Here is a 21292-nt window from a genome sequence, read left to right on the forward strand (position 1 = left end):
CGATAGCAGCCAAAAGAAGAAGAAGATTGGTGGGAGACAAAGAAGCCCTCAGAGAAAAACAAAGAAAACAATTGCAATATTGGATAACACAGCATCAACATTTTTTCTAGAACAAAATTAAGTCCTTTAGGGTTTGTAAAGCTGTAACAAAAAGGACCTTTTGACTGTTCATAAAGTACACAAAGACTGGAGGCTCTGCTGTCTTAACTGTAAGAGGCATTCGGTTCAGAAGAGCCCAGGCTACTTTTATTTTGCTCTGTTTGTTTTCTGTATACAGGACACATTATTGCAATTGTACTCAAAATTATCCCCCCCCATATCATGATATCTTTCAGATGAGATTAATGTGGTAGCCTTGTCCTTGCAAAAAAGAGAATAAAATGTATATTGCCTAGTGTCTTTGTATTTCAGTACAATGAAATCGAAATATTTGTCACTTGTACACTATGTCAGTTAAATACTGCAGATATAAATCAGCTTACATGCTTTTACTGCTCCTATGGATGCAGTCCCTACAGTCAATTTATCAATGTCCGTGAGTATTATTGTGATGCGGTGGCTAAATCAATAATGCCTATTTAGGCTGACACAGGGAAAGACATTTTGCTTTCATTCATTTCAAATATGATGGAGTGCTCTGTTTCCCTAATGGGCTACACCCTGATAAGGGGCTCAACAGAACAAGGGGGTGTTTAGTGGTAATTTAGGGGAGGTAAATATGAAACCTTACAGTCTACATAAAAATTAATGAACCTGTTTCAAAAGAAACCTGGAATGCTAAATGTATTGATTCAATATTTGACTTGAGTACTCCATCCTTTTAATTATGTCGTTCTGGACATTGTTTTCTTCTTGTCAACTATTATTTGTATTTTTCTGGGCAAAACAAAGGCCCTTTCTTTCATTCTATCCAAAATATTCCATCCATCCATCCATCCATCCAACCATTTCATTTATTTATTTTCCATCTTGGCTGCAAAATCCTAGAAAGTATGGCATTCTATCTATTAACAAAATAATTTGGAGTAAACAATTAAAGAGGAACAGTCATGTCTTTCTATCTTTTAATAGTGAAATGTACTCACTATCATATAAATCAGGAGTTCTCAAAAGTCTATAAACCAAAACTCCCACAATGTTATACCCACCCACATTAAAATAAATCAAATGTAGCAAAGCCAGGCATCATCTTGATCTTGGTTTCTGCTAACAGCAGTCCCACAGCATGATTTTAAACAGTAGCATACCTACTATTCTGAGCAAATGCTCAACTATGACAGACTGTTAATGAATATGTGAAAAATATTAACATCACGAGTGAATTAACATTCTGGTGAGAAAGACGAGGCATCGTGTTTATCATCTCAGACATCTGAAAAAATTAAAAGTTTCAAATCCTTCTATCTGTATGGACAAGGCTCAAAAAAGTATGACATGGTGCTGCAGAGAGTTGTGTGCTCAGCTGAGAGCATCATGGGGATATCTCTACTATCCTCATAGGACCTACTGTATATACAAAACCATGGTAGCCAGCATCATGAACAATGCCTCTCACCCTTTTTAAAGCCAGTTTCAATGGTCAAGATCTGGCAGAATGGAAAGACTGAGAAAGAGTTTCATTTCCCTTCTTCTTCTTCTTCTTCTTCTTCTTCTTCTTCTTCTTCTTCTTTCCACTACTATGTTTGGTTGATGTGATGGATCAACCTTCTCCATACAGCTCAGTTCTCCTTGCCAGTCAAGCCCTTTTTTTTCCAATCTTCTTTTACTTTTCCCATCCACCTTTGCTTTGGCCTCCCTTGCTTTCTCTCCCACATTATCATTGTCTTTCTTCATCACATGCCCATATCTCTTCAGTCTAATTTCCTGTGCTCCATCCTCTTTTGTAACTTCACACATCCTTCTCAACATTCTCATTTCCCACATCCAACTTCTTCTACTGCACTCCCTTTACTGCCCATGTCTCAGCTCCATACATCATTGTTGGTCTTCTCCTTAATTCTTTGACCACACAATACTTCTGATACATTCCATCCACTCTGCACTCCATGGGTTATCTCTGCATCTAATTCTCCATCTTGGCCTACCACTAGTTGTAGATATTTAAATGTATCCACTGTGGCGAGCGGCTGGGGGTGGTACCCAGCTGGGACGCCTGGAAGGACCGGAGGAGGGATTACGCTTCCTCCAGAAAACGAGGGGGGCGACTGCCCTGGTGGCTTTGGGGACCACAAGAAAGGAGCATGGAAGCTCAAACCTATAGGGGACCGTGGTCACCACCAGGGGGTACCCAGATGCCTAAGGAGCCCTGGCCTTCAGCACTTCCACCACACCCAGAAGTGCTGGGGGGAAGAAGACCAGGGACACCCAGAGTGCTTCCGGGTGCACAGCCGGCACTTCTGCCTCACCAGGGAGTGCCAGCAGGAGCTCATTGGAAGGCACTTGGAGCATGTCCGGGTGGGTTTAAAAGGGGCCGCCTCCCTCCATTCGATGGCTAGAGTTGGGTGGAAGAGGATTAAGCCTGGAGGAGAGGAGTGGAGGTGGTCAGGAGAGAAAGAGGCATTAGAAGAAGCCTGGATTGAAGGGTGATTAGTGCGGGACTCATTTTATTGCAAATATGAATAAACGTGTGTTTGGGTGCAAACCAGCAGTGTCCGTCTGTCTGTGTCCGGGCTGTTCCCCACACCATTCTTTTCAGTAGCTTGCCCTGCAGGCTAATTTAAGAATTCTAATCGTCATAAACTTAATATATTCTGTCTTCTTTCAGTTCAATCCTCTGTCTTCCAAAGCTTTTTTCAATTTTTTCAACTTCCTCTCCACTTGCTTTTTTTCTGGTTACTTTCTCGTATACATAGTATAGAGAAATCAGAGGAATCATGAAAAAATTCGACCTCGAGATTTTGATGAATCTTGACGTTTTAGACCTTCCTGAGTCCGAAAATATGTCTGTCTGTGTGACTGTGTGTAAACACAATAACTCAAAAACGCTTTGAATTTGGTCAATGAGATTTTATACATCTACATTTTGTACATTTATTTTAAAAATTTTGGGCCACTTCCGACAACTGGAAGTGGTACTTAAACTGAAGACTTTTGCAAATGTTCAAGCAAACTATGGTTATAATTACAGATAGATGATTCAAATTTTGTTTAGATATTTATAATGATAAAAAGCCTTGTTTAACTTACACCAGTGGCTGTCTCTTTGCCACTCTCCCACTAAGCTGCAACTGGTGAAGTCCCCAGGCAACATTTGTTGTCTGCACAATCTCATCCACTGTAGTTTGTAACTCCTTCCGTGTTTCCACAGATCTTGTGGTGGCCTCCTTCACTGATCACTCAGTTGTTGTGGACGGCCTTCTCTAGTCAGACTTACAGCTGTGCCATACTCTTTCCATTTTTAATGACTGATGCTACTGGATATTTTCTTGCCTCTATCCCCCAACTTGTGGTTTTCAATCCCACTTTTATGGAGTTTCCTGGTGTGTTCTTTTGTGTTAATCCTGCATATTAGGCCACATGTGTTCCTCTCATTCAAGAGTTCTGTTTTCAACTAAAACACGTGACAGACTGTGGAGGGCTTCTTGTTGGTTAACTACTTTGATTTACTGGAGTATCTTATCTTTCTGTTATAAAAAAAATCTTGGAAGGAGCCACTAATTAATTGATTAACCATGGCCAACAGAAAACAGAAGAGCTCAAAATTGTAAAACAGAAAGTCACAAATGATGTCAAAATCCTGAAGATCTCGACCAACTGGCCACCTACCAGCTCCTTGGTCTTTAGTAGTGAAGTCTGTGCTAGCCGTCCAATCTGATGAGAGAATATTTCCATCCAATGATTCCAGCGCTCCTTTATTCAAAATTACTTTTCCATACACAGAAGAGCAGCCTGGTAGTACAACAGTGGCACCAAGTGCGACATCAAGATGCAGAGAAAAGAAACAGAACAGAGGAGGTTTAGTAACAGTTTATAAATGTTGTATTAATTATATTTCTGTACTAATGACTAACAAACAGAAATGCAGTGTGCACAGCTAATCCTCACCAGCGAGATGGTGTGCATCTCCATTGCTCTTTTGTGTAATTTTCTTTCTCTTTGCCTCCCTCAGTGGTTTGAAGGCTTCTGTCCCTGTCCTCTGCCACCCTTCTCTATTGGGCAACCTCTTTTCACTACAAATGCACTTACAATGCCAATCATACATATTTAATGGTGTATTTCAATCTGAATTTTGTTATTCACATATCTTATTATAAGTCTTTTCATTAGTTTTTTAAAAATCGGATCTTTCGTTAAATCAGATGTATGCATCATTCTGGAGGAAATAATTTATTGAGTAGAAAAAACAAAAAAATACGAAGGTAAAGGATTCGCTTCATTAGACCATTTTTCCTGTGCAGAATGCAATTGAATGCCTAGTTACTCGTCCTTTAGTATCTTCTCACTAGATAAATAAATGGCCTTATTAAGCGAATGTAACTCCATCCTGTTGTGTCTCCAGAGCTGTGTATTTTAAATTACACATACCAGATTATTGCTTATTCAAATTTGCAATTAAAATGAAAGCCTTCCTTATCTTAGAAAACACAGATAATAAAATGAAAAACACATATTCCATTGTATGAAGAAATTTAATATAAACAATCATTCAATTTTAATATGCTTAGAAATATGAAAACAAAAGTGATTGTTTGTTAATAGTTACAGAGTACTTTATTACTTCAATATTTTGAAATAATATCATTTCTAAAGGCTGTTTGAAAAGCAGCACAGTGCAGCTCTTGAGCTGTCTTTAGTATGACTTTAAATTTCTATTAGTGCCTGCATTTTTATATAGAAAATTGACAGAAAAAGTCCTTGTTTGTTTTTCTCAAACCACAGTGGATGCAATTAGTTTTATGGATCCTTATGATCTTTATTGTGAACAAGTATCCCCCTTAAAAAAAAATAAGTGTCTGTGTATTTGTGTGTCCGTCTGGTTACTATTTCCCTGTCATTCCAACAGATGGCATATCAGAAACATTTATTGAAATAAAATGCATTTCATTTGCAGTTCCACTAAAAATTTAACACTTCTTTTATGAATCCCATACCAAATGGCATATATAAGAGACCTATTGCATTTGTCATTCCAACAGATGGCACATGACAAACATTTGTAATAATGCATTTTGTTACTGTAAATGTTTCTGAAGCACCATCTGTTGGAATGACAAGTGCAATGCATTTTATTACTACATGCATTACAAAATACATTCAAATAGAGAGTGCATTGCAAATTTTAATGCTAAGGTCTAAATTGATTACTTTGATTTCAGCCAGCCTTAGGCAGCTATTTTCAAAAACTGGTTTTAAGGTACAGATTCTTATTAATTATTCTCTAAGTAAAAATGGTTTATCTTATAGAATTATATTTCCCAACCAACTTTACAATTAACATCTGACAGCATAAAGGAGAGGCTTAGTGCTTGGGGGCACACAATTTCATTTTTTTTAGAATATTGCAACAATCTTGACAAGAAAATGCAATTCAGCCCAACATAGCTCACCAATCCTATCCACTTAATTCTTCCAAAATAACATCAAGTTGAGTTTTGAAAGTCCCTAAAGTCCTACTGTCTAATGCACTACTTGGTCTCTCTGTGTAAAGAAAAAGTAACATTTGTGCAAAATTTACCCTTAATAAGTTTCCAACTGTGTCCCCGTGTTCTTGATGAATTTATTTTAAGGTCACAGTCTCGATCCACTGTACTAATTCCCTTCATAATTTTAAACACTTCATTCATGTCTCCTCTTAATATTCTTTTACTTAAACTGAAAAGGCTCCTTTCTTTTAATCTTTACACATAATTCGTCCCCTGTAGCCCTACAGTCAGCCTCGTTGCTCTTCTCCGGACCTTTTCTGGCGCTGCTATGTCCTTTTTATAGCCTGGAGACCAAAACTGCACAGAGTACTCCAGATGAAGCCTCACCAGTGCATTATAAAGCTTTAGCAGAACCTCCTTGAACTTGTACTCTACACATCAGGCACTATATAATCTGACATTCTGTTAGCCTTTTTAATGGCTTCTGAACGCTGTCTGGAACTTGATAGTATTGAGCCCACTACAACTCCTAATTCCTTCTCATAATGTGAGCTTTCTATTTTCAGACCTCCTATTGTGTAATTTCCACAATGGACTAGAAAGATAAAACATTTTTCCTTGGGAATTTAAATAATTAGGATTTTTTTTTCACGCATACTCATTTTTGCAAATGAGAAAAAATGGTGTTCTTTATTTCTACAATCAGGGATTCTGAGATCTTTTCATGCACTCCCCCTGATGTCAGAGGTGGAGTTTAAATCTAATTGGTTGAAAGTGCATGTTTTCCTGGAACGACAGAATCTCACCAATATAAGATTCATTAATCAGGGCATTAAAAGAATATTCACCTATCACATATTATTAGTCATACATTTCTTTCATTTTTTTGGTAATTATATCTGAACTGGCCACCATGGTGGCTCAGTACATAGCTCTGTATCCTCACAGTTTTTGGGTGCCACATAAGTTTTAGAATATGGTGACTTCTGCACAGAAATTTATTTTTAGTTTTAATCGAGGCATTTTCCGTAGTCCAAAGACCTTCTGACATGTCAGTTGATCACTACATATTATCCCAGTTTCTCTGCGGCATTGAAGTTGACAAGCTCTCCAACCTGTTTTAGACTAAGGCACACCAAGATGATAATCTCTGACCTCCATTATATAGATGATGGTTCCATTTTCCACACTCAGCAGAATACTGTGGATTCAGAAAATATTCAGACTTTTTGACTTTTTCACATTTTGCTATTTTGCAGCCTTGTGCTAAAATTATGTTATTTTTTCCCACATCAAGTAAGATGCAATAACCCAGAATGTCAAAGAGAAAACAGAATTTTAGAATTTTGCAAATTTCTTAACAATCAAAAACTTCAATCTCACAGTGACAGAAGTATTCGGCCCCTTTACTTAGTATTTAGTTGAAAACAATTTGGCAGTGATTACAGTCTTCTTGGGTAGGACACAACAAGCTTCACACACCCAGATTTGGGGATTTTCTGCCATTCTTCTCTGCAGATCCTCTGAAGCTTAGTCAGGTTGGAAGGAGACTGTCAGTGGACAGCTATTGTCAGGTCTCTCTGGAGATGTTCAGTAGGTTTAAAGTCTGAGCTCTGATTGGGTCACTCAAGGGCATCCTCAAAGTTCTCCCTAAGCTACACCTTTGTTGTCTTTGCTTATGCTTAGAGTCATTGTCTCATTGTCCCCTTCGCAGACAAATATCTATCTATCTATCTATCTATCTATCTATCTATCTATCTATCTATCTATCTAACTACAGTGGTGTGAAAAACTATTTGCCCCCTTACTGATTTCTTATTCTTTTGCATGTTTGTCACACAAAATGTTTCTGATCATCAAACAAATTTAACCATTAGTCAAATATAACACAAGTAAGCACAAAATGCAGTTTTTAAATGATGGTTTTTATTATTTAGGGAGAAAAAATCCAAACCTACATGGCCCTGTGTGAAAAGTAATTGCCCCTTGTTAAAAATAACCTAACTGTGGTGTATCACACCTGAGTTCAATTTCCGTAGCCACCCCCAGGCCTGATTACTGCCACACCTGTTTCAATCAAGAAATCACTTAAATAGGAGCTGCCTGACACAGAGAAGTAGACCAAAAGCACCTCTAAAGCTAGACATCATGCCATGATCCAAAGAAATTCAGGAACAAATGAGAACAGAAGTAATTGAGATCTATCAGTCTGGTAAAGGTTATAAAGCCATTTCTAAAGCTTTGGGACTCCAGTGAACCACAGTGAGAGCCATTATCCACAAATGGCAAAAACATGGAACAGTGGTGAACCTTCCCAGGAGTGGCCGGCCGACCAAAATTACCCCAAGAGCGCAGAGACGACTCATCCGAGAGGTCACAAAAGACCCCAGGACAACGTCTAAAGAACTGCAGGCCTCATTTCCTCAATTAAGGTCAGTGTTCACGACTGCACCATAAAAAAGAGACTGGGCAAAACGGCCTGCATGGCAGATTTCCAAGACGCAAACCACTGTTAAACAAAAAGAACATTAGGGCTCGTCTCAATTTTGCTAAGAAACATCTCAATGATTGCCAAGACTTTTGGGAAAATACCTTGTGGACTGATGAGACAAAAGTTGAACTTTTGGAAGGCAAATGTCCCGTTACATCTGGCGTAAAAGGAACACAGCATTTCAGAAAAAGAACATCATACCAACAGTAAAATATGGTGGTGGTAGTGTGATGGTCTGGGGTTGTTTTGCTGCTTCAGGACCTGGAAGGCTTGCTGTGATAGATGGAACCATGAATTCTACTGTCTACCAAAAAATCCTGAAGGAGAATGTCCGGCCATCTGTTCGTCAACTCAAGCTGAAGCGATCTTGGGTGCTGCAACAGGACAATGACCCAAAACACACCAGCAAATCCACCTCTGAATGGCTGAAGAAAAACACAATGAAGACTTTGGAGTGGCCTAGTCAAAGTCCTGACCTGAATCCAATTGAGATGCTATGGCATGACCTTAAAAAGGCGGTTCATGCTAGAAAACCCTCAAATAAAGCTGAATTACAACAATTCTGCAAAGATGAGTGGGCCAAAATTCCTCCAGAGCACTGTAAAAGACTCATTGCAAGTTATCGCAAACGCTTGATTGCAGTTATTGCTGCTAAGGGTGGCCCAACCAGTTATTAGGTTCAGGGGGCAATTACTTTTTCACACAGGGCAATGTAGGTTTGGATTTTTTTTTTCTCCCTAAATAATAAAAACCATCATTTAAAAACTGCATTTTCTGTTTACTTGTGTTATATTTGACTAATGGTTAAATGTGTTTGATGATCAGAAACATTTTGTGTGACAAACATGCAAAAGAATAAGAAATCAGGAAGGGGGCAAACAGTTTTTCACACCACTGTATCTATCTATCTATCCATTGTCCTGTTGGAAGGTAGACCTTCGACACAGTCTGAGGACCACAGAATTTTGGTGCAGGTTTCTTTAAGGATATCTCTGCACTTTGATCAGTTCACCTTTGGAATGGTATAGCACAGGTGATGAGTGGTGCCCGGTTTGCTTCCGACATGATTGTAATCTTGGTTTTATCAGACCTGAGGATCTTGTTTCTCATAGTCTGATAACCTTTAGGTGCCTTGGAACAAATTTCAAGGAGTTTTCCTCATGTCTTTTACTGGGAAAAGGCTTCTGTCTGGCTAATCTGTCAAAAAGCATTATAATGATGGTTCTCCTTCTGGAAGTTTCTCCCATCCCCACACAGGTTCTCTGGAGCTCAGTCAGTGTGACCATCTGGTTCTTGGTCATGTCTCTTACTATGGTTCTTTTCCTACAATTACTCAGTTTGGTTTGGTGGCCAGCTCTTGGAAGTGTAGAGGTTGTTCTTTCATTTAAGAAATATGGAGGTGCCTATGCTCTTGAGAACATACAGTGTTGCAGTATTTTGTATTTAGACTTCCCCAGATCTGTGCCTGAAACAATCTTGTCTCTTAGCTCTAAAGGCAAATCATTTGACATCACAACTTGGTTTACTTCCTTATCCAACAAAAATCTTCTTGTATTTTTAACTTTTCACTTGGGTTTGTCATTATTTGCTAGAGGGTCTCCTATTTTGAATTTTTTTGCATCTCACCTAGGGGGCGTCATCTGTGTAAACATTTGTTTTATACTCCTAAGAATCCATTGGCATCATTTACTCTTGAATAACACCTCTGGTTATGATTTTGTTGTTTTATTTGTGCTATTTTGTTGCCACTGTTTTGATGGTTCTATTGTTGATTGCTGTGGCCAGGACAGTCCCAGAGTGGGCATGTCCTCAGAGGTCATGCCACTGTCAATCACGACACAATGGGATAAATGGTCGTCAAAGGGTATACTTTCTCAACCAACTACACAGATTCCAAAACCCTTCAAACTTTGGAAAAGCTTTCTTTGCTTTTTTTCTCTAGTTTTTGAACTCTCAGGAATCCTTCACGACTTTTGTCTTGCGATTTGTGGCTTTGGTTACTCTATTGTTTCTGCCCCTCACTTTACTTTTTTGACTGTATCCTTTTCTTGCAGTCATCCTCTGAATTCTTGTGCCCATCTGACATAACAAAGTTGAATTCGCAGCAATTCTTTTTGACTTTGAATTTGCCTAGCATCTTTTGGCTTTGGTTACCTTTATTGCTGATCTTATGGTTCCGATCCTTGCTCTGGTTTTCTCTACATCTTTTCCATCCAGGTTCCCACTAAAATCTCATGCCCTTTGGGAAGTATAGCAAGTTTTTGACCACATCTTTAATGTTTGATTCTGCCTTTTTTCATCTGCTGGTCCATTCCACTTCTTTATGGCCATCTGCCCTGCACACTTCCAGTTCCCCGGTGAGTCTTTTTAGCCACCTTGTGTTTCTGTTTAAGTTTAAGGTTTTCTCTTGCCCTCTATGAAGTCAGCTGTATTATTTTGGATTAATTGGCTCTCTGCTTTTTGTAGTTATGTTTGCATAATTTAGTTAGTTGGCTATTAAGATATGTTTCCTGGACCTACAAATACTCTATTGAATAAATACATTTTAATTAGTTTGTCATTTTTAATTAATTAATCCTTATTTTGAGCATGTTTAAATCAGTATTATTTTTGGCCTTAGTGTTTTCTTTGTCAGTAACGACCTAAAGGGTTTCTGCACTCTCCATCTCTTGAGCTTTTTCTGTTATTCAGTGTTAATTACAGAATCTTTGTGGTTGCAATTCCATTTCACTCGCATACTCTTTAACTCTTGAATTTCAACTGCTATCTTCATTTACGTTAAGTGTTCTTAATCAGTTATTTTGCTGTTAATTGAGTTCCAGATGTTGAATTATCATTATCCACACATATGGGGATTTTGTTTCATTTGCATGCTTAGCAATGTTTTCCTATTTGGCCTTACTGTCAAATTGGTATTTTCTTATTTTAATTTTAATAAAATGTCCTTAAATTAGGATGCATTCACAATCATGGACGTGTGGTTTGTTGATTCAGGTCTATCTCCTGTTAGGTGATCCTGACCTTCTGACACTCTAGGCCTGTCCCTTGACTGTTCCAAACCTTTCAGCTTATGATCTGAACTTTTCAATCATCTAAGGTCTCTTATATGACCCTGAAGAATATCATTCTTCTTTTAAGAGTCTGTCGACTGGGAAACACCATTTTAAGTGGTACATTGAACCACAGGTCTAAAAAATGGGCTTGCTTAAAGTTTGTTAAAATGCACTTGATAATCCACAAAAGGTCTAGCATGATTTTTTAGGCACAGACAAAAGTAATATGTTTTGTCTGAGAAAAGCTAGACCTGCATTCCATAGTAAGAACCCCACACCTATGGTGTAGTTTGGTGATGCCTAGATCATCGAGGCAAGGGTGAATTGCCATCTCTGAAGAAGCCAAGGATTCTGCACTAAATTAGAGAAATTTTCAGGTGAGTATTAAACTGTCTGTGAATGAGCAGAACCTGAACTGCAGCTGGGCAAAAGAAAGACAAGAAAAATAATTTGGAGTGTTATAAGGAAGGAAGTAAGGAAGGAGAGTAGGAATTGATATCATTTGTAATTGTAGAATTGATCTTATTGCAGAGTTGTGAAGGGCAAATAAATTTCTTTGGTGTTACTATGTCTGTGTTTTGGGGCTCAGGGGCATCCCCGGGGATTACAACATACTTGGTTATTTATCAAACCTTGTATAATATCATTGTTGCCTTATTAAGGTCACAGCGGCTGATGTAGGCTAACATGTCAGGATAATAATGCTTGCTCATTTTTTCTGCATCCTCATAATTCAGTTTAAACAGCTAGAGTACAGATTTGGAAAACAATGACTTGAATTTCTTCATTGATATTTGTTGGTGGCTCGGTGTCCCTCGGCTCCTAAATACTTAGTTAAGGTCGATACTTTGATCCAACCTTATTTTCCCTCACTGACAATGTCTGCTGCTCCCTATTAATGATTATAATATATGGGTCACCATGAAGGTCGCCCCTAGACCACCTCAACCTATTGACAGAGTCACTGAATGCTGGATCAGAAACATTCCATTTGCAATCTGAAATAATTACACCATCTTAGTATTCTGTCAACATGGAGAATTTATTTATCCTAAACGTAAGGAATCACTTGACTGAAACAACACCTGAGTAACAAATAAATAAAAATGTTAATACACAACAACAGGGAATGTTACTTTATACAATGCATTCTCACACCCCATCGTATATGTGTCAGTGATGAAATCGGATTATTCACATGTACAGATAAATCACTCTCAGAATGATAATATAAATCTCTGTTCAAGTGGAATTGATGTGAGATTAGTCTTCCCAGAGGCAATTTCAGGGGCACTGCTCTAAGATTACGATCTGAACCCAATTTACAACAGAACATAAAACTCCAAAGCAAAACTCCTTGGCTTAATGGGTTGGTGGATGGGGGAAACCTTTAAATCTATTAACCTTTATTTATCTCCTAATACAAAAGCACCTTCAGAAATAAACTGGATTACCTTTTCCTCTAAAATATATTTATTCTCATCGCAATGAACAGATCTGATAAAACAATTATAGCTCTGCCTATGTGTTCTTTGCCTGCCACCGTATTACAGTAAATTTGATTGAAGTGTCATCCATCTTAATCTGCCGTGCCTTGTAAGTTGCAAGTAATGTGCAAGTTTGAAACTTTTCAAGTGATTTACATTATACCTAAAAGTTGTTTTTTTTTTTAATTTCGGTGTTACAAATGTCCTTTGTAGTCTTTTGGGATAGAAAAAAAAATAGCTAGAAAAAAATGTTCAAATTTTCAGCATGCTGTCAGATCCAACCCAACCCACTGCCTGCCTGTGTTACCTCACACACATAAACTCGAGCCAGTTGGCTTATTATTGCTTAGTAGTTCTGTCTGTTGGAATTGGAATGAGTCCAAGGATTATTGTGAGAAATTAATTTAATCAGGAGATGAAACAGAGACCTGGTCAAATGAAGCAGGGGCAAAGCTGTGAGATCGAACTTGGAAATAGCAACAAAAATCAAAAAGGGCCAAGACGACAGATCAGGATCAAAACAAACACAAAACCTAAAGCTCAAAACTAGCATCAAAGTCGAATTGAATTAGAAAACCATTATGATTTAGTTACTTTTATATGCCTCTTTCCATCATTTTCAGAGATCTGATGCTATTTTGAAGGGTGACAGATTTTAAATTGAATCTCTTTAATTGTTAACTATTATTTTTGACCGTTTTAACTACCATCTTGTATTCTTACGATCACCGCCATTTTGAGCTGTGGCATCACTCATTGTTAGAGACATGTCTTTGGATGCCGTGACCTTCAAGTTATGATGGGATGGGTTAAAAGGTTGTCCTACTATTCACTTCCTCCTTACAAATGAATGTTTACTAAACACTTTCAATTCTATTCACAACTCACAAAAAAGGCGATGAGTTCGGTTAGAATAAGTAGATTAAGAGAAGACATTTAAGAAGGCGTTAGATGAACTAGACAAAACTTGTTGTCAGAGGACAATCCCGAAAGGTCAAAACCGAAAGTCAGAAATTTTCAGTTAACAACACCAAATACAGAATGTAAAATGAAGTTAAAAAAAACTGTAAACTAAAATGTCCCCAGTTCACTATTAAACACCATAAAAATGGTATGTGTTTGTTGCAATCTAGAATCTTGGACAATCAAGAAGTTCATGACATGCAGTTTTGCGATGGTAATAATCTGTGCCACAACCTTTGATTATCCTGTAATAGCAACAAGGCTGGCAATGGAATACAAAAACTATGCCTTTATGATCAGGGAAGTTCACCAACTCATCATTTTAGTTCACCTACCAGACTTTAAAAATGTGGTAAATTCAAGAATGAAGTCATAAATTTCAAATCGATGAAATTCAATGAAATTTTGTGGAATTCCTATTTTTGTGTCTTTCCTTAACAGAAAAGAAACTAGTTAAAGTCATGACTAAATATAACTATAAAAGAAAAAAAAGTTGATGAAGGCTATACAACTGAAATACTGTGTCTTTTACCTCCTTTCCTTTTCAGTGGAGCAATTTAAACTTTTTTGTTTTGCTGAAGCCCACTGATGCAGCCTTACACTAACTATACAGTATTAAAAGTCTGAAATTCAAAAATCTAAATGAGTGTTTCTCAGTCGTTGTTGACTGGGGATCCAGTTTTACCTTTTCAAGTTCATCGGCAAACTTAAAAAACAACTTTTGAAGAGTGTGGCGGGGAGGTGTCCCCCTTTAAGAAGCAAGCATGATTAGAAGAATGGGACAGGCTGTCGGTGAAATAAGTGCGATTAGAAGAGCTAACCCCATGATGAAACAAATACCAGGTAAAATATCGCACAACCCTGTCGATCATATCACCTAACTATGTCATGACAGCTACTTGTGACCTACCAACACCAACCCATAACCCAAAAGTGGTTGAGAAACACTGATCTAAATAACACTACTGTACACACATGCATGCACAAAGGCTTTTTTTTTAGTTAATCTGCAGATTTGGATAGAGATGCATCATTAACGCATTGCACTAATATGCCATAATGTATAACTTCTGAAATAAGCTCTCTAGCAACCCAATGTCACATCTAGGCAAAAAAAAAAGTCTCGGGATGGTGATGTCCAGGAAAAGACGTAAAACGGCATCAACATACAACAACAGCATTTATTTCTATAACATGTTTTCATACAAATGATGTAGCACAAAGTAAATTGCAAAATGAAGAAAGGAAAAAGAAAACTGTAAAAATAAGATTAGGCAATACTAAGTAACAAAGAATAAAGTAAAGTCCAATGGCCAGGGAGGACAGAAAAAAAAAAAAAACTCTAGAGGGCTGGAGAAAAAAATAAAATCTGCAGGGGGTCCAAGGCCATGAGACCACCCAGCTCCCACTGGGCTTTCTACCTACCATAAATGATCTCAATCAGTCCTCATGGTTTTCAGGCTACATGTGTGGACCTCTGTATGGTATGTGGACCTCTGGCAGTCAATCCATCAATGTAGGGACTACACGGTGCTTTGATCGGGTGGTGGTGGCACAGATTGCCACTACAGAAAGCCGGAAAAGGAACAGTAGAGAAAGTAGGGGTTAACTTAACTATTATTCAAATAAAAAGACGAAGGACAAAAACTAATTGCATGTATTACAAAACCCCCAAAACCAGGAGAATACAAAATAATAGAAACAAATTAAAGACAGGAAATATTTGTAATACATTTATATCATCAAGACTACAAGTAGCCAAAATAGAAATTGTATTTTTTAAAAGTCTTACTGAAAGATACTTTCTGTAAGGATACAAGCGATGATGATGTATTTCTTCAAGCTTGCATGTATAGCTGCTTAAAAGAAAAGTTTATTTGACCCATGGGGATCTTTTATCCTGTCAATATCAGAGGGAGATTTTCAATATCTTACTAAGGTGTTAGTGAAGATCTTCTTATTTCAGTGCAGGGTGTATCCCAATTAACAATCTCGTGATGTTTCAGATTAACAATCTCATGATGTTTCTAAGACCCTGTTCAGTATTTGCACAAATGACTGAAAATCTGAAAACCATTAGTCATGTTTACCACTAGTTGAAATTTAGCATACTTATTCTCCTTGGAAATTTGTCAGGACAGTTCAGGTTTTATTGAGATATATGGATTACAGCGCACTCTGCCAGTTGTTGAAATTTCAAAAGGCCTAACAATGGGGAGCTTGTTTTTAAAGTTCAAACTATTACCAATGTCTCAAAGTACCCAACAAGGGTGAGAAACCTTTAAAACTCTGCCTCATAAACAAAAGGGCAGTGCTGAATCTTTGTAAACTGAGAGCTTGTTTAAAGAATAGCAAAAGGAAGCACATCCGAGAAAAACAAGAACAGAAAAGGGCAAAAGGGATTTGCCAACGAGTCAATCGAATGGAAACAGGTCTCAATACACAATCCAAAGGCAGAATCCCAACACAGAAGCAATATAAATCCAATCAACCAGAAAATCCAAATGAAAAATCAATACTCACAGAGGACTTCAATCTTAACCCAATGCTCTACTACTGTGTTTCTCTTTCTGGCCAGAAGGAGGACCCACCTTCCCACCTTCTGGGACCCTACCCACAAAGCACAGAAAAGGCAGCACATTTAAAGGCAGAATAGAAAAAGTAAATAAATCCATTAGAAAAAAACACAAAAAACATGAAAATTAATAATTCAGAATTAACAAAAACAATCAGATGAGATGAGATTAGATTGACTTTATTAATTCTGTGGGGAAATGCAGATGCATGCAGCACAGAAACATAAAAAATAAGGACAAAGACTGACAGGACAATCAATCAACCAATCATCCAATCAATCGATAAATAAATATTGTACAGATATTTCAAAATGAACTTAAAGAGTACATCAGGAGGAAGTTTTGAATTGCCTAATAGTAGTGGGCAGAAAAGACTCCCAGAGGCGCTTCATAGCACAACGTTGTGGAAAGAGCCTCTTACTAAAAGGGATCCAAGAGAGGGGATGAAGGGGATTTTTGATGATGGAATCCAATCTTGCTATTTTCCTCTTTTCTACAACAGCTTCTCGTGTGTCCAGGATTAGCTCTGTGATGGAGCAGGCTTTACTGATATGTTTGTCCAGGCATTGTACCTCTTTTGAGCTCAAGTTGCTTCTCCAGTGGACTGCTTTGTAGAACACCACACTGGCTACTTTCCATCAGCTTGCTGCACACTTTGAAAGACCTGAGTCTCCTTAGCAAATCCAGTCTACTCTGGCTGACTTTGATAGGAATGACTTTAACATTACTGAAAAGGTAAAGAAAGCAAACTTCTGAAGTGTAACTTTCTGAAATCACTTGCTGCCTTATATAGTATATAGTATAGTTATATAGTATTATTAGAATTAGTGCTGCATATTTGTATATTTTTGTGCAGATACTTCATTGTGGATTTTTGTTCAGATACTGTTTACTGACTAAAACATCAAAAGCAACATCATTTCGTAAAATCAACTTGATACTTTTCTTGTTTTGTACATGGTACATATAACATTTTCCTGTCTCTCATGCTTATTTCTCCTGTAGGTGCCAAGGTGGATGGACAGGTATCCCAGCCAGGTTGGTTTTTGGTGAATGGACAAGGAGAAGCTGTCTATCCAAAACAATTTCTCCCCCAGTACAATAGATGGACCCAATATAAACACCTGTTGAGATTCATAGGACTCATAGGCTTGAGGGACAACACTGTTGCTGTCCTTGAGTGCCACCAGAGGGCACTGCAGGGAGGAGAACTCTCTTCTGCCTGACCCGGAAGTGCTTCTCCCATTCAGTGTTATGGCACCAGAAGTACTCCCGGTTCTAACATTAAAGAAAGCCATCCAGTTGAGTCAGAGTCGGGAAGTAGAAGGCAACACTCACCTGGAGGACTGGAAGGAGAGAAAGAGAGAGTATATAATTGGTGGTTATAAAAGAAGATCTTGTCCATGTTTAAAAGTACTGTGTTGATAAACAGAAGCGTTTATTTGAACCCGGGACTGTGGTTGGTGTGTTGGTGTCTTGGATTTGGGGCTTGGTGGCACCCCCTACTGGTTACACTCCAAATTCTGTTAATTTCCCTAATACAATGCACATTTACATTTATATTTATTCATTTAGCAGATGTTTTTATCCAACTTGACATACCAAAGTGATCATGCATCAGTAACATCAGCCTGGGGACCATTTTGAAAGATGTGGTATAAGACAAGGATCCAAAAATTGATCATCACACATATAGAGCTTTAACCCAGTAAGAGCAACATGAGACTAGCTATTCTAATCTTAATTACTAAGACCATTTCATCAAATTATTATTGTGAAACAGATAGCAGCCTGCTAGTTTGTTCTTCTCCAGCCATCTTCAGTCCTTCAATCAATGGCTTAAGCATTCAACGACAGCAAGAAAAAATTGAAGTTACTACACAGTATGTTTTTATTAATGCACTTGCATTTCAATTAAATATTTTAATCATGTTTTTGTCTGCTTGATGAAAAATACATTTAGCAAACCTACAATATTCTTATTATACCCAGGAGCTTCTGTCAAAAGGCAAAAGGCCAAGAAAACCTAGTCGTACTCATGCAGGCAAATATATTAAATTGCTATTTCAGTGATCGACATTTCTCTTTTGCCTTTTGAAAGCTCATTTACAACTTAAAACTTCTGATGAATAAATGTTAGTCAAAACGTCTAACATGAGTAAGCAAAGAAATTACTTTTGATTCATATTGTATTTCACTGAATTTTAAATGATCCCTCTGTGTGGGGAAATGCAATTATTTTGAAATTATGGACACTTCCAAAAACTGAAGTCTTTAATAAATAATGGGTCTAGTAAGTATTATGAAATTGTTCATTAATTATGTGGCTCATTAAAGTCATTCAAGCAGAGAAAAAAAGAAAATATACTTTCTATGTAGTTGGGTTACAAAGTAATGTTAAATAGGCAATCTACATGCAGGATGTCAATTACTTTTTAAATAAAAAGTGAGTATTGCAAGTCGTTTGGGGATTAAACCCATTTCACTGTTTAAACATTTCGTCAACATACATTTTACACCTCAGGATTTTTTTTTTTATTATTAGCATTTACAATAGATTGATGGCTTATATTAGAATTTAATAGTACTTGAGAAACAAGGACCTAATACTTATGAGATTTTACCTGCCAAATGACTTGTACTGATGTTTCAAAATTTTAATTGTACAAATGTTAAACAAGCCAACATAGGAATGCATACTGTTGACAGTAATTCAGTTTATTTCTAAAGCCTGAAAAGAGAAGGCAAATTGTTCACCATAGGTTGCGAACTGTTTTTAAAATTGTATCATATGAATAAAATGTAAAATGCATCTCATAGTTGTTCTTTACACACCAGGGTCCTCATGTATAAACAGTGCGTACACCTGTTTCCACATTCACATTGCAATGTATAAAAATTAAACTTGCCGTAAAGCCATGCACATTTTCACAGCAGCTTCACACCAGCTTACACACTTTTCTGCTCGATTTTGCAAACAGGCAGCACCCAGCATCAAAACAGTGTTACAGTTTCTGTGCCATTTCTCTTCTTTTTCACATTCCCATTCCCATAAGGCACTTGATTGTAATCATTCTGTAACAACAACAACAACAACATTTATTTATATAGCACATTTTCATACAAAAAGTAGCTCAAAGTGCTTTACATAATGAAGAATAGAAAAATAAAAGACACAGTAAGAAAATAAAATAAGTCAACATTAATTAACATAGAATAAGTGTAAGGTCCAATGGCCAGGGTGGACAGAAAAAACAAAAAAAAACTCCAGACGGCTGGAGAAAAAACTAAAATCTGTAGGGATTCCAGACCATTAGACTGCCCAGTGCCCTCTGGGTATTCTACCTAATATAAATGAAACAGTCCTCTTTGGATTTAGGATTCTCACAGAAGGACTTGATGATGATGGTCATGCAGACTTCTGGCTTTTAGTCCATCATTGTTGGTGCATCATGATGCTTTGAGTAGGTGGTGGTGGTACAGGCCGCCACCACAAAGAAACCGGAAAAAGAAACAGAAGAGAGAGTAGAGGTCAGTACGGATTTTAGAGCCACCATGAATAATTATTATGATGAATTGAACATACAGAGTATCAGGATTAAGTTAAAGTGAAGTTATAAAAAGGCCATGTTAAAGTAATGTGTTTTCAGCAGTGTTTTAAAGTGCTCTACGGTATCAGCCTGGCGAATTCCTATTGGCAGGCTATTCCAGATTTTAGGTGCATAGCAGCAGAAGGCCGCCTCACCACTTCTTTTAAGTTTTGTTCTTAGTACTAGGGTGTTGTACCGTGTTAGCCATTATGAATGTAGAGAAAAGCCAAGCAAAATGACACCTTTTATTGGCCAACTAAAAAGATTACAATATGCCTTGCATATTGTAATCTTTTTAGTTAGCCAATAAAAGGTGTCATTTTGCTTGGCTTTTCTCTAAGTGTTGTTCTTGGAATTCTAAGGAGACACTCATTTGAGGATCTGAGGTTACGATTTGCAATATAAGGTGTCAGATATTCCGATATATAAGATGGGGCGAGATTATTTAAGGCTTTATAAACCATAAGCAGAATTTTAAAGTCAATCCTGAATGACACAGGTAACCAGTGTAGTGACATCAAAACTGGAGAGATGTGCTCGGATTTTCTTTTCCTAGTTAGGATTCTAGCAGCGCAATTCTGCACTCGTTGCAAATGATTTATGTCTTTTTTGGGTGATCCTGAGAGGAGTGCGTTGCAGTAATCTAGTCGACTGAAACAAACGCGTGAATTAATTTCTCAGCATCTTTCAGTGATATAAGAGGTCTAACTTTACTTATGTTTCTTAAGTGAAAAAATGCTGTCCTAGTGGTCTGATGAATATGCGATTTAAAATTCAGATTACAGTCAACAATTACCCCTAAGCTTTTTACCTACGTCTTGACTTTTAATCCTAATGTATCCAGTTTATTTCTAATAGCCTCATTGTATCCATTATTGCCAATCACTAAGATTTCAGTTTTCTCTTTATTTTACTTGAGAAAGTTACTATTCATCCATTCTGAGATACAAGTCAGACATTCTGTTAGTGAATCAAGAGATTCGGGGTCATCAGGTGCTATTGATAAGTACAGCTGTGTGTCATCAGCATATCTGTGGTAGCTCACGTTGTGCCCTGAGATAATCTGACCTAACGGAGGCATGTAGATTGAAAATAACAGCAGACCCAGGATAGAGCCTTGTGGAACACCATATCGGATATCATGTGTCTTTGAGTTGTGATTACCACAACTAACAACGAATTTTCTCCCTGTCAGGTAGGATTCAAACCAATTTAAGACACTGCTAGAGAGGCCCACCCGTTGACTAAGGCGATTTCTAAGAATATTATGATCAGTGGTGTCAAATGCAGCACTCAGATCTAAGAGGATGAGAACAGATAAATGGCCTCTGTCTGCATTCACCCGCAAATCATTTACTACTTTAACGAGTGCAGTTTCTGTGCTGTGATTTGTTCTAAAACCCGACTGAAATGTATCAAGAATAGCATGTTTATTGAGGTGGTCATTTAGCTGCATAATGACTGCCTTCTCCAGAACTTTACTTAAGAAAGGCAGGATAGAGATGGGTTTAAAATTTTCAGGAGCCGAGGGGCCGAGATTATGTTTCTTA

Source organism: Polypterus senegalus, chromosome 2 (genome assembly GCF_016835505.1).
Source record: "Polypterus senegalus isolate Bchr_013 chromosome 2, ASM1683550v1, whole genome shotgun sequence".
In the NCBI taxonomy this organism is placed as follows: domain Eukaryota; kingdom Metazoa; phylum Chordata; class Cladistia; order Polypteriformes; family Polypteridae; genus Polypterus; species Polypterus senegalus.